This window comes from Gorilla gorilla, chromosome 22 (genome assembly GCF_029281585.2).
Source record: "Gorilla gorilla gorilla isolate KB3781 chromosome 22, NHGRI_mGorGor1-v2.1_pri, whole genome shotgun sequence".
Taxonomy (NCBI): domain Eukaryota; kingdom Metazoa; phylum Chordata; class Mammalia; order Primates; family Hominidae; genus Gorilla; species Gorilla gorilla.
Window position 1 is genome coordinate 46,840,962 of NC_073246.2, and position 13,028 is coordinate 46,853,989.

Consider the following 13,028-nt stretch of genomic DNA (forward strand, 5'->3'; position numbering starts at 1 on the left):
CGGCCCATGACCCAGAGCCATGGAGTCACCCAGGCTGCACAGCTGGTGAGAGCAGCCCCAGACGTGGCGGAGCCACTGGGTTCAAGGGCAGAGTTCCTATTGCACCCCCGACCCCTGGTCCCGCCGTGGAAGGTGCCAGGAGTCATGTTCCCTGGGCTCCTCTTCCCCCAAAAGCCCCTCCTCATGTATACATGAGTGTGTGTGTGTGTGTGTGTGTGTGTGTGAGAGTGTGTGTGTGCACGTTTCCCTGCCTGAGCACTGAGCACACCTCCGCACAGGCAACTGCTGCCACCACCTCACTGTCTCCCAGTAGCCACTATGAGGAAGGCAGAGGCCACCGCCCCTAGCCCAGCAGGATGAGGGCCTCGTGACCCCTGGGGGAAGCAGAGCAGGGTCTGTGTGCCTCGTGACCCCTGGGGGGTGGGCAGAGCAGGGTCTGTGTGCTTCGTGACCCCTTGGGGGTGGGCAGAGCAGGGTCTGTGTGTAGGGTTCCTTGCCGGGCACGTGGCCAGCACTGCAGGAGCTGGCATTGTGGTGGCTCGGACGCCCTGACCCCGTGTTGATGTTTTTGGTGCAGCCCCGCCTGCGTGGCCTTAGGGTGACCCATGTGACCACAGCCCATGGCGGGCACAGCACAAGGGAGGCCACTTCCAGGCCTAGGGGGTTAGACTGTGGCTTCTGGCACCTGGAGGAGACTTGGCAGCCTGGGGGTGCCACATGGTCAGGGGCTGAGGCCTCCCCACAGCCCTGTGAGCCCCGTCCTGGACGAGGGGCTGCCCGTGGCTGCCACCTGAGCCACAGCCACCAGCCATGCTGCCCCTGAAACGGGGGAGCTAACATGTGGAGGCGTTTTTAAGCTGCTACATTTTGGGGTTATTTGCTACACGGCTATAGATGTCTGATATGCTGTGGGGTATGCCCTGAATGTGGGGTCTGGTTGGCCCTAGGTTAGCATCAAGCTTTGGGCAGCCAGGGCCCCAAAGCCCCCACTCCTGCCCACTGTGGCCACGCGCCTGCAGGACCAGTCCCGCCGCTGTGTGGGCCTCGCCTCTGGACACAGGCCCCAGGACCCCCGAACTGAGGCTGGCCTGGCTCCACGTCCTCCCGCCCACTCCCGTTCAGCGCTGCCGGGCACCGTACCCACCAGGACCCGGCTCCTGGCAGGCCCGAGCCTCCTCCCCATCTCCCTTCACCCTCCCTGAGCACCCCCCGGGCCCGTGGGCCCAGCCTGCTGAGGGTGACTTCTTCACACCCAGGTTCTTGGCTCAGCCTCCTCACCCCTGTCCCTCGGACTTCCTCCTGGCCACACCGTCCTTCCAGCAGTGCTCCCAACACACATGGCCATCCCTGGGGAGTCTTCCAGGCAGCCCTACCCACCATCTCCACCCACCTCCTTCCCACCATCTCCACCCACCTCCTTCCCACCTGCTCACCACGAGGTCCTGTTCCCAGCATACGGCCCTGCTGCTGGCTGGGGAGGAGACCTGACCCCTCCTGGGCCACTGTCAGCATCCCCGGGACACAGTGCTGCCGGCCTCCCTTTGGAGTCCAACCCTGTCCTGTCCCCACCTGCGCTGTCCCCCAACTGCCCCATCCCCACCTGCTTCATCCCCATCTGCCGCATCCCCCTGCCTGCCCCATCCCCTCACCTGCCCCATCCCCTCACCTGCCCCATCCCCTCACCTGCCCCATCCCCCACCTGCCCCATCCCCCACCTGCCCCATCCCCCACCTGCCCCATCCCCCCACCTGCCCCCTCCCCCACCTGCCCCATCCCCCCACCTACCCCATCACCTGTCCTGTCCTCCACCTGTCCACCACCTGTCCTGTCCTCACCTGCCCCATCCCAACCTACCCTGTCCCCACCTGCCCCGTTCCCCTACCTGTGCTGGTTCTGGTGAGCCTGTCAGGTGACACACCCTGGCTGTCTCCTCCATGGGGCACCCAGTGAAGCCAAGGGAGGACCCTGGGGCTGGGACTCAGTTTCCCCTCCTAGGGGCCACGAACTGGTCTGGATGCCACAGGCTGCTGAGGGAGGACAGGTCGAGGGCACCATCGAGGGTGAATCTTGGTCGGCTGGCAGAGGGCTGGCCCAGGGAGCCCCGTCCCTCCCTGAGGGCCCCGCCTGCTCAGTACTGTGGCCCGTGGCCCGGGTTTGGCCTGTCCATCAGATCCAGCCCTTCGGCACCGGTGTCCCCAGGGCCCTGGGCTGTGAGGGGGTGTGGAGGGGAAGGAAGGACATCTGGGGGCGGCTGTCACACATGGGAGCATCGCTGACGGAGAAGTTTTCCTATAAATGCAGCTGTGTTCGTGGATGTTCTAAATGAAACTGCCAGCTGGCTTTTGGTTTATGAGACTTTATTAAAGATTACATTTCCGTTTAGTTATTTATTAGGTGTTTAGCCAATATTTCTAAATAGAGGACATGATGCTGAGACTGGGGCTACATGGCCATGGATGTGTGAGTGTGCGTGTGTGTGTGTTGTGTGTGCGTGCGTGTGTGCGCGTGAGTGCGTGTGCGGGTGTGAGCGTGCATGTGTCGTGTGCGTGTGTGTGTGCACGTATAAGTGCATGTGTGAGCATGTGTGCATGTGTGAGCGTGTCTGCATGAAACAGAGCTTTCTTGTTCTTGAACTTCTGGGGCCCGAGGCGTCCGAATGCTTGAGGAACGATGATCTGCAAAGCAGGATTCCGCAGCAAGTTGGTGCCCGCGGAAGCTGAGCATCAATTTGCTCTTAGGGAATTTTCCATGTTCTTCCATCTCCCCGTTTAGGTGCCAGGTCCCGGCCTGCAGGGTGGGGCTATCCGGCCTCTGCCACCTGCTTCGTGGTGGGACTCCTGGGCGCCCACAGCCTCCGCCTGGCAGGCCAGCCCAGCAGAGCCTGTTTCATCAGATGGTGTTTCCAGGAGCCAAATAACAAACACACTTTCTGGAAACAGCTGGGAGGAGCAGCCGTCTCCCAAGAGGGGAAGGAAAACAAGAGGCCGCTGCGGCTCCACTCCCCATGACTGCCTGGACCTGCAGCCGGCTCGTGCAAAGGCCCTGGAACAGTGGCCACTGCTGTCTGCACACCAGGGCCCAGCCCGTGGCCAGACCTGGGGCCGGTGGGTGTGGACTGGAGCCTGGGGCTCTGCCAGCCCCTCCTCTGGTGCCAGGCTTGTCTCCCGAGGCCCAGAGGAGGTAAAAACAGAGTCTTTAATGACACCAGGAGCCATTGGCCTTCAACCACTGCCTCCACAGTCTGGGCACCCCAGCCAGTAGCTTGAGGGCCTGGCCCAGGCAGAGGCTGGGGCAATGTGGGATGCTGTGAGGACTGCAGGCTCTGGTGGGGGCGAAGCTGCCACCTGCTTAGAGGCCATGGCCTCCGCCTCGGGCACTTGCTCCCAGAACCACCGGCTGCAGGGGAACCTGCCTCCATCATCCCTCAAACCCGGGCCCTGATGCAGGGTGAGGGGGGAAGCCTCCCAGAGGAAGATGCAGGCTTGCAGGCAGCTGGAGGTCATGGCCTGAGCTCTGCTGAGACTCGCATAGGACATTGTGTAGGAAATCTGCTTTTTAAACTCAGCCTGCTGCAGAGATGAAAGGAGGCTCTGTGCCTGCGGTGCTTTGCCGCCCATTGGAGTTGGGTGTTGGCTTTGCATAGGACCAGTGATTCTGGCAAGCTTGGCCTGTCGGCCGAGTCTGCAGCCCTTGCCGGCTAGGGCAAGGTGTGGAACGGGAGCCAAAGACAGGGTCCCAGCCCACCCCCTACAGGGGACCCATGTTGGGAAAGACAGGGTCCCACCCACCCCCCACAGGGGACCCATGTTGGGAAAGACACGCGGGGGGCTCGGGACGGGTTCTGCAAACCTTGCGGGGGCGGCCACATGGGGTTCCCAGTATGTGTGACCTGGGGACGCAGCGGCAAGGCAGCTGGCACGATGGGCAGGTAGGTGCAGAGCCAGTGAGGTGCCCAGCAGCAGCCCCGCCTGAGCCTCCAGGCCCACCTGCCTCCTTTCCCAGCCTCAGTGGGGAAGGAGGAGACTTTCAGGCCCCTGGAGTCTGACCATGGCCCCAGCTCCAGTGCAGGACCCGTTGGCCAAGATGCAGGGGAGAGAAAGGGCCCCCCTCTGAGGTCCTCGGGAGGCTGGGGAGGAGGTCTGAGGGCCGCTCAGTGGTGAGGTCTGTTCCGCCTGCCCCTGCCTGCCCCCCTCACTGAATAAGGGCATCCAAGGGCACATCAAAAAGATCCCAGAGTGGCTCTGGGTGGAAGCAAGAAACAGACCCCAAGAGGGGGCTTCACTGCCTCCGCCTGGTCTGCTCCAGAAGCCGCTGGCCGTGGGTCTGAGTGCCCGTGGGCAGGCTGGCGGCTGCTGGCCTCTCAACCTCCAGCCACCAGGCGGCGGTTGGCACAGCCTCCTCCAGGTCCCTGGGCTCCTTTCAGCTCTGTAACCTGGGAAAGAGCTCACAGGGCACGAGCTCAGCCCTGTCGCCTCCAGGAGTCTCACCCTGTATTGTTTGTCTGCATCTTCAGCTTTGCGGGTGCCCTGAGGATGAGGTGCTGCTGCTGGGTGTTTTTTAAAGCGCCTTGGAGAAGGCTGAGTAGCTGGTGCCAGGCCAGGCATCTCCAGCCCTGAGCGGGAAGATCCCTTCCAGCCATGGTCCAGGAGCCCGGTGCTGGGGCTGGTCTGGGGGCTCTGGGGCCATCTGCACCCTGGGGACTGCTCTGGAGGATGCCCTGGTCCCCTGTTCCCTGTGGCAGGAGGAAGGGGCTGTGGGGTGAGCCTCGAGCCCTCCCTCGGTGAGCAGATGACCCCATGTGGGAGAGGCCAGGCCCTGGTGTTTGCACGGCCTGGTCAAGGCCACCCTGGCTGGGCAGGTGCAGGTGCATCTGGAGGCTGTCGTGAGACTCCCTGCCCAGGACTGGACACAGGCTAGACATGCTGCCCTCGCAGACACAGCTCCCCAGGAGCCTCATGCCGCTGGGAGGAAGATGGGATGGGTGCCATGGGAGGAAGATGGGGTATTCTGGGAGGATAGTGGGTGCCCCTGGAGGAAGGCGGGTGCCCCCAGAGGAAGGTGGGTGCCCCCAGAGGAAGGTGGGTGCCCCCAGAGGAAGGTGGGTGCCCCAGGAGGAAAGTAGGTGCCTGGGAAGAAGGTGGGTGCCCTGAGAGGAAGGCACCCGGGTATCCCTGGAGGAAGACGGGTCCCCGTGGAGGAAGGTGGGTGCCCCGGGAACTGTGGTGCTCCGGGAGGAGGGTGGGTGCCCCGGGAATTGTGGTGCTCCAGGAGGAGGGTGGGTGCCAAGGGTCAGAGTTGCTCAGAGCTGTGATTTTCTCAGCCCTGAGCAGCTGGGAACGGGGGTGCTCGGCCCAATGCCAGCTCTGTTCCTGCCCTCTGAGATGGGGCCCTGAGTCCTGTTTCTGCTGCTGGGCTGAGCAGGGTGGCAGGGCAGGGGCCAGGCTGAGGCCTCAAGGCCACCTCCACAGCAGGCGGGAGGGAGCCACTGTCCTGATGCCCCTGCAGCTCTGGGAGCTGGGCCACGGGCTGCTTTCTCCTCCCCCAGTGATGGGGGTCGCTCACATGAGCCCTGCAGGGCAGCAGCCGACGGGGCGGAGTGGCAGCAGCTGTGTGTGGACCCCTGCATCTCCCTCAGTGGTGGGCTCGGTCTGAGGCAGCACACCCAGCTGTGCGGGGCAGGACCTGGGCCCATCTCACGGCCAGGAGGAGGAGCACAGGCTGAAGTTGCCCCCTGGGAGGTGGCACCGGACTGCAGCCTCCACAGTGGCCAGGGGGTGTCGGGGGAGGCCCGGGCCTGTGGCAGATGATGCCACGTGACTGCTCAGGTCCCACAGCCCTGCTGGTTCAGACGCCAGCGCCGTGTGGACTCTGAAGCCTCGCTGGCCTGATGCCTGGCTCTCCCTCCACCCCACCCAGGGCCACGAGTGCTGTGCCGTAGAGGCGTCCCTTGGGCAGTGGTGGTGGCAGTGGAGACAGCCTGGCCTCCCTCCTGCACACCCTCGCCGTCCCTGCTGTGTGGAGCTGTCCCCGCACCGGGCCGCAGGCTGGCGGCAGGGACAGTAGCCAGAGTCTGGCCTGCCCCCTCTGGACCTCCTGCGCCCCAGTCCCCATCTTCTGAGGGTGGGAGGGGTCCCCTGGCCTGGGCCCCATCAGGCACCTTCCAGCCTCCCTGGGACGGGGAGAGACAGGTGCACGAGGAGCGGGGCTCAGCCGGGCTGAGCTCAATCTCTGACCCTGCAGGGAGTGGTTTGGGGACCCCCCTGGCCTCAGTTTCCCTCATCTGAAACAGGAACCTGGACCACATGTCCTTGGAGCCTCTGCCCATGCCACAGTCCTTGACCCACGCTCCAGAAGGTTTGGCGGGATGGTGCCCTGTCCCCTCACCTTGGCAGGGAGCCTGGCGGGATGGTGCCCTGTCCCCTCACCTTGGCAGGGAGCCTGGCGGGATGGTGCCCTATCCCCTCACCTTGGCAGGGAGCCTGGCGGGATGGTGCCCTGTCCCCTCACCTTGGCAGGGAGACTGGCGGGATGGTGCCCTGTCCCCTCACCTTGGGCTGGGAGCTTCGCAGGGGGACCAGCTTCTGTGCTTCGTGCCAGGAGCCTCTTGGGGAAGGCACTGTGTGCCACCCTGCCTCTCCCGGGAGAACAGGGCTGGTAACACGGGCCTGGCTCCCTGAAGACGGTGGGGGAGGCATGGCCAGAGCTGCTTCCCAGGCCAGTTCTGCCTACCTTTCGCCCGAGACAAGCCCTGTGCAGAGCAACGGCTCACCAGACAGCAGCCCAGGGGGCCCTTCCGGTCTCAGAAAAGGGGAATAGGAACCCTTCACTCTTGTCTGTCTCTGCCAGCCAGGGTTCCAGGGCTCTGGGGCTCTGTGCAGGGTCGGGGCTCGCATCTGTGTGGATCCTGGGAACCTGACAAAAGGCCAGGCTGTGCGGCACCATCTTGGCCGTGGGGCCAGTCCTGGGTGTGACCAGTGCCCGGGACCCCCGACTGGGCAGCACGGCGGCTCTGCGCAAACATCCCCCCTGCAGGGTCAAGCAGAACTGTGGTCGCTGCCAGGCTGCCTGGCACCTCAGCACCTCGGCCCTCACTGCCCACAGGAATCTGTCAGAAGCCCCACCCCGGCCATGAGCTCTGGGGGCTGGCGCCCCTGGGCTGGGCATGGTGCCGGGCAGAGGCTCATGGATCTGTTGAGTGGATGGACAGACACAGCCCACAGGTGAGCGATGGCCTCGCCAGTGTGGACCCATGTTCCTGCAAGGCTGCTTTAAATTGCTTTTGATAAATTGATTTCCCACTGACTTGTTATATTTTCAGAAACACTTCCTCTGTTTTCACTCATGACTGAGCTTTCCATTGGCCGTGGCCCCCACGCGTAGCAGGCACCTGCAGGCTGCCCACATGTGCTCCCCACCTAAGCAATGTGGAGAGGCCGCTGTGGGGGTCGTCCCTACTCAAGGAAAAGGACTGGGCTGGAGGCTGGAGCCCTGAGTTAGAGCTCCACGTTGGCCGTGGCTGTGCGGTCTCCTCCTGGGTAGGGTGTTGGCCACTTCTCAGGGCACCCGGCTGGAGCCTCATTCACTGTGAAGTGACTGCAGATGTCTGAGGAAGAGGCACCTGCTCCTTCAGGTCCCTCTGCTCACCGGGTACTGGGCACCTCTCCGGAGCTGGAGCTCTCAGTCAGCAGACACTTGGCGGCCAGGGACGGTCAGGCCTCAGAGCAGAGCTGGAAGAGAGACGGCATCAGACAAACATCACGTGGCTCTGCAGGACCCAGGGCAGGGGCCTCCAGGATGGAGAGGCTGGGCTGTGTTGGTGGCAGGTGGCCGGGAGGATGCCCCGGGGACCTCACAGCTGTTGTTGCACCCCTAAAACTCCCTCTGCCCAGAGTCCTTAGGGAGTCCGTGCTGCGCAGGTGCTGGGGCCGCCGTGCGGTGCTGTCCGAGTCAGTGTGTGGAGCTTAGCTCAGCGCTTTGCTTTGAGATCAGCCAGGCAGGAATATTTACACCACAGTAACTGGCAAACACTGCACATGGGCAGCCGGGCGTCAGATGGGCACCCTGGCACTGGAGATTTCACTGGCCAGACCCCCACCCCCAATTCCACAGGAAACCCAAGAGGGACGGTGCTCACGGTCCTCCCCTGGTGGGCTCTCAGTCCATTCCTGGGTCACAGCGGTGCCCCACGCAGGCTGCCCCACAGGGACTCCACCCTGGGCGCCATGCTGGCATCTCTCCCCCAAGTTCCTGTGTCATGGGCATTAACACAGTGAGGACAATACCTCCAGGCACCCATGCTGGGCGTGGAGCATGGATGGGAAGGCCACAAGTCCTGAAGGCTGCTTGTTACGTGGCCTGGCCCCACCCATCCCCACCTCTGGGGTCAGGGAGTTGCTCGCTGCTGCCGTAGAGGACGAGTGATTGCAGGCACCTGTGCGTCTCACGTGTGATGCCTTCTTACCAAACTCACAAAACCTGCGGAGCCTCGGGTTCCCAGCAAGCTGCCTCTGGCCGCCAAGGAAGAGCATTCTGGAAACTGCCGCTGAGGCTGCTGCACTTCCTCGCCCACACTCAGCACTTCCAGCGTGACCACCCCTTTGTCCGGGCCGACCCTCCAGTCAGAGGAGCCAGGGCTCAACAGAAACCTGTCCTGGGCCTGCACCCAAATGAACCGAAAACCTGTATTCACACAAAACCCGGGAGTGAATGTGGAGAGATGCTGGTTTGTAACCCCCTACGCACTGGAGAGAACTCAGGTGCCCATCACCGGCGAGGGGATAAAACAGCTGCGGACCCCCCATACCGCAGAATCTTGGGGGCAAAAGGCATGCGCTGGCCCTTCACAGCACAGGCGAGTCCTAAACGCGCTTTTCTAAGTGAAGGAAGCCAGACGGGCCGCATCCTGTGAGACCTCATTTCTGTAACATTCCGGAAAAGGCAAAACTTTGGCGACAGAGCAGAGACGTAAATCGGATCCAAAACCAGACCCTGCAGATTTCCGCAGCGCCTCAGCCTAAGCTTCTGCGCGAGCCGAAGCCTGGACCCCGCAAGTACTCATGGCTTTTCTGCCCCGGGGGTGTCTGTGACTCCGAGTGCACCCTGAGAAGAAGCCCCCCGTCACTCGTCCTGGGGGCACAGCAGTAGGTGGCCAGGCCAGTGCCCCTGACCACACACACTGAGGACGCTTTCCACCCTATCGGCTTCCTTTCTTGGCATGGTGGCTCCTGCCCAGTGACTCACGCACAGAGAGTGGCAGGAAGCCAGGGAGGATGGGCTGGCAGAGCTCTGAGCAAGGAGCATGGACACCAGCTTGGGGCAGGAGAGGCCGGGAGGCAGCGTGGGCTCTGAGGCTGGGCCTTGGTCGCGCTCGCTCAGCCCAGGGCCTGGTAGCAGCAGGGACGTACACAGACGTGGAGGGGCATCCGGGCAGGAGCCGTGGACATGGGAGCCCCACACGCCTGACAGCATGGCACGCACCCACGTGGCCACCAGGGGCCAGGACGCAGCCGGTTTGCGGCTGAACCAGAACTGCAGTCGGGGTCTCCTGCATTCCCTAGGCTCGTGCTCCCACCCCCCAGCCCATGAGTGTCTGCAGAGGAAGGCGGCCCTGGATCCAGCCATGGCAGCAGTGGGGTGGGTCCGGCAGCCCATGTCCCTGTGTGGAGGTCCCCAGAGGACCAGCCCCCTGCAGGGCACCCATGCTGGGGCAGTGGATCCTGAGATGCTGAGTTGGGGCAACAGGCCTGGAGGCACTGCTCTGCACCCCCAGAACTTGGTCTTAGCCCTGAGCTTGCCAGGATGGCCAGGTGTGAATGCGGCCAGGCTGGAGGCCCAACGTCCCGTGCAGCTACTGAGTCAGCCCTGCTCACCTGGGGGCTGCTGCCCCTCGAGGTACTGTTGTCCCAAGCCCATAGTCAGTCCCCGCCTGGGGTCTGGCGTCTGCCCTGCTAACTCTCCTGTGAGTGGGCTGGGCACAGGGGCTGAACGACTGTGTCTGCCCCTGCCCCTGCCCCAGCCCCCTTAGGCCTCCAGGGAGCTGCTCCAGAAAGTCCAAGAGCCAGCACCATGGCCAGCTGGTCTGTCCTTGCAAGAGGCAGGAATACAGCCTTGACACCCAGGGGCTGGGGAGGGGCTGGAGAGGGGCTTGGGGAAGATCTGGGGAGGGTCTGGGGAGAGTGCTGGGGAGGGGTCAGGGAGAGGGGCTGGGGAGGGGGTTGGGGAAGGGTGGGGCAAGGATCTGGGGAAGTGTTGCGGAGGGGTGGGTGAGGGGTTAGGGAGGGTGCTGGGGAAGGGTTGGGGAAGGAGCTGGGGAGGGGCTGTGGAGGGGCTGTGGGGGGAGCTGGGGATGGGCTGGGGAGGGATCTGGGGAGGGGCTGTGGAGGGAGCTGTGGGGGGAGCTGGGGATGGGCTGGGGAGGGATCTGGGGAGGGGTTAGGGAGGGAGCTGGGGAGGGAGTTGGGTGGGGGGGCTGGGGAGGGGGCTGGAGGCCACTCAAGTCAGGACGAAGAAGATGCCGGTTTGTGTGGCGGTGCAGGGAGTGCCCTGCCTGCTGGCGTGCCCTTGACATGCAGACAGGGAGAGGCTGAGTGGACTTGATCAGAACAGCCCCTGCGGGTATTCACACCACCTCCTGTGGTCACCCCTAGTGGAAGGAAGGCCCAGCAAGGAGACCTTGACCTCGCTGGCCCTGGGGCTGGGACCGGCGCCCTGGACAGTGTCCACTCTCCCATTTCCATGGAACCACCATCCTCTCAGGCCTCCCCAGCCGCCAGCACACGCCCTGGAGTAGAGCCCGCATGCAGGGGGAGGGGTGTATCACGTGGGGTGGGACGCGGCTCATCTCTGGGCCTGGGGCCCCACTACCGTCCTCTTAGGGCAGCGAGCTGCCTCCCAGTCCCCACGGCCTCTGCTTGGGATGTGGGGCCTGACCCGTTCCTGCTACCAAAACCCAACTCAAGAGTTTTCCCAGATGCCCCCGGGACCCGTAAAGCCTCGAAGGAAGCCAGGTTGGTGCCAGGCCCAGCTCTGTCTCCCACCTGCTAGGTGCCTGCTTGGGCTGCCCCCTCATCTGGAAGGGGTGCTAAGTGCCAGGACAGCGCCCCAGGTCCGGGGCACTCATGAGTGACAGCATCCTCCAGGTGTGGACTACAGGGTAGTCGGGCAACTGGGATCCTGCTCCTGGCCCAGCGCAGCAGAAAGGACAGAGCCAGACCCTCCAGTCACCCCTTCCAGGCTGTCTCCTTGTCCTCAGAGTGGGCAGAAGATCCCTGCCCTCCCCACCTCCCTGCTGTGGGGTCAGCTAAGACAATGGGTGTGGGGCCCTCCACAAGAACAGCCCCCTGTTAACAAAATGAGACTTGAAGGAGTGAGAGCACTTCGGGGGACCAGGTTTGTCAGGCAGAGATTGCACCAGGCAGGGGGCCGAGACTTTGGAGAGGACCTGGCTGGAGCACTCGTCTGCACACAAGAAAAACAAAGGCTCAAAGACAGGGCAGAGTTCAGACCCTCCGTTCCCAAAGTGGTGCCCCCCACCCCTCCCAGGACTGTGTCCACACAGTGGTGCCCGCCAGGGTGGGCAGGAGGTGTCCATGGACATGACTACAGCAAGGCCAGGGGCCAAGAGGGAAGGGTCAGGGAAGACTGGCCAGCTCGAGGGGATCACAGAGGCTGCCCTGGCCTTGTTCCTAGCGGACAAAATAGGACTGGCAGCTGCAGACAAAGCCAGGCACAGCCCAGCACAAAGACAGACAGCCGAGGAACTGTGCTGCCGCAGTAGTTAAGGGCCAGAAAGATCATTTTTAAAGATGTCAGGGTTGGCTGCCAGAATCCTCTTGTACAACATTCCATGACTGGGAGTTGGGGACTTGAGTTCCAGGCTGGCTCTGCCCGGCCTTGAAAGCCTGGCTGGGCCTCGGTTGCCTCCTTGGAAAATGAGGGGCTAGACTGAGGCCCTGGGGGTCCTGGCTGTGCCCAGAGCCTGCCGTGCCAGGCCCACGAGGAGAGGTCAGGGCTGGGGGTGCCAAGCCAGCTTCCCTAGGCTCCGGGTCAGGTTATCCAGGTGGGAGGGAGGCCTAGCACCTCCCCCACTCCGAGGTCTGGCTTCTAGAATCTCCTGCAGAAACACAAACCCATCTCACTACACTGTAAACACAACATCCTTGGAATTGGAAATCAATGGCAGATGCAGGCAGATTCGGCCTCCAAAGCCACAGAGGGACTGGGAGCAGACTGGAGCCAGGAGTTGCCACGGGAGGTGGGTGCCTGGGAGCCCCAGCACAGAGGTGGCCCCGCTCAGGCCAGGCTGGGCCGCAGCATCTGTGGGCCCCTCCACACCCCCTCCCATCTGTGCTGGCCCCATCGGCCTGGGCTCGCAGCTGGACTGCTTCCTGGGTGGAGGCACCAGGGCCCACAGTGGTATGGCCTGGCATTGGTGCAGGCTTTTAAGCGTAGATGGCATCTTTAACAAAAATGGGCTCTCACAGAATGTTTTTAAATTAAAATGTAATTCACATACCTCGGAATTTACCTCTTGAAAGTCCAGGCAGTTCAGTGGCATCCGGTCCACCCCCACTGTGGTGCAGTACCAGGGTCAGCCGGCCACCGCCCGCGGGAGAAACACCATCCCCACAGCCGGCGCTCCTGTGTCCCCTCCTCCCAGCCCCTGGCAGCCCTCGCCTCTGTGCGTTTCCCATGGATGAGGTCATAGAGCTCGTGGCCTTCCCCGTCTGCCTCTTCCGGGCAGCAGCATGGTGGGTGTTTCTGAGGCTCCTCCGTGTCGCTCCACTCGTCAGTACTTCCTGCCTCTCGAGGCTGGGCCACATCTCGTTGCATGGATGGGCCACGTTTTTAACCTGTCCATCAGCTGACGGACATTGGGGCTGATTTTATCTGTTGGCTATGAGGAATAACGCTGTGATCAACGTTGATTCACAAGTTTTGTGCGGACCTGTTTTCAGTTGTCCTGAGTATCAGCCTGGGCCTAGACTTCCCGGGTTATGTGGTGATACAGTTTAAACGCACGTCCTTGC

At 63.1% G+C, this 13,028-nt stretch overlaps 1 long non-coding RNA gene across 1 annotated transcript; it reads right to left on the reverse strand.

Moving 5' to 3' along the window:
* Window positions 1-7,287: 7,287 nt before the first annotated feature.
* On the reverse strand, window positions 7,288-12,797 carry LOC129529264 (uncharacterized). The gene is made up of 2 exons (XR_008674736.1): window positions 12,515-12,797; window positions 7,288-7,727 (listed from the first exon to the last, which is right to left on the reverse strand). It is a non-coding gene; the product is annotated as an uncharacterized lncRNA (long non-coding RNA).
* Between the last annotated feature and the right edge of the window lie 231 nt (window positions 12,798-13,028).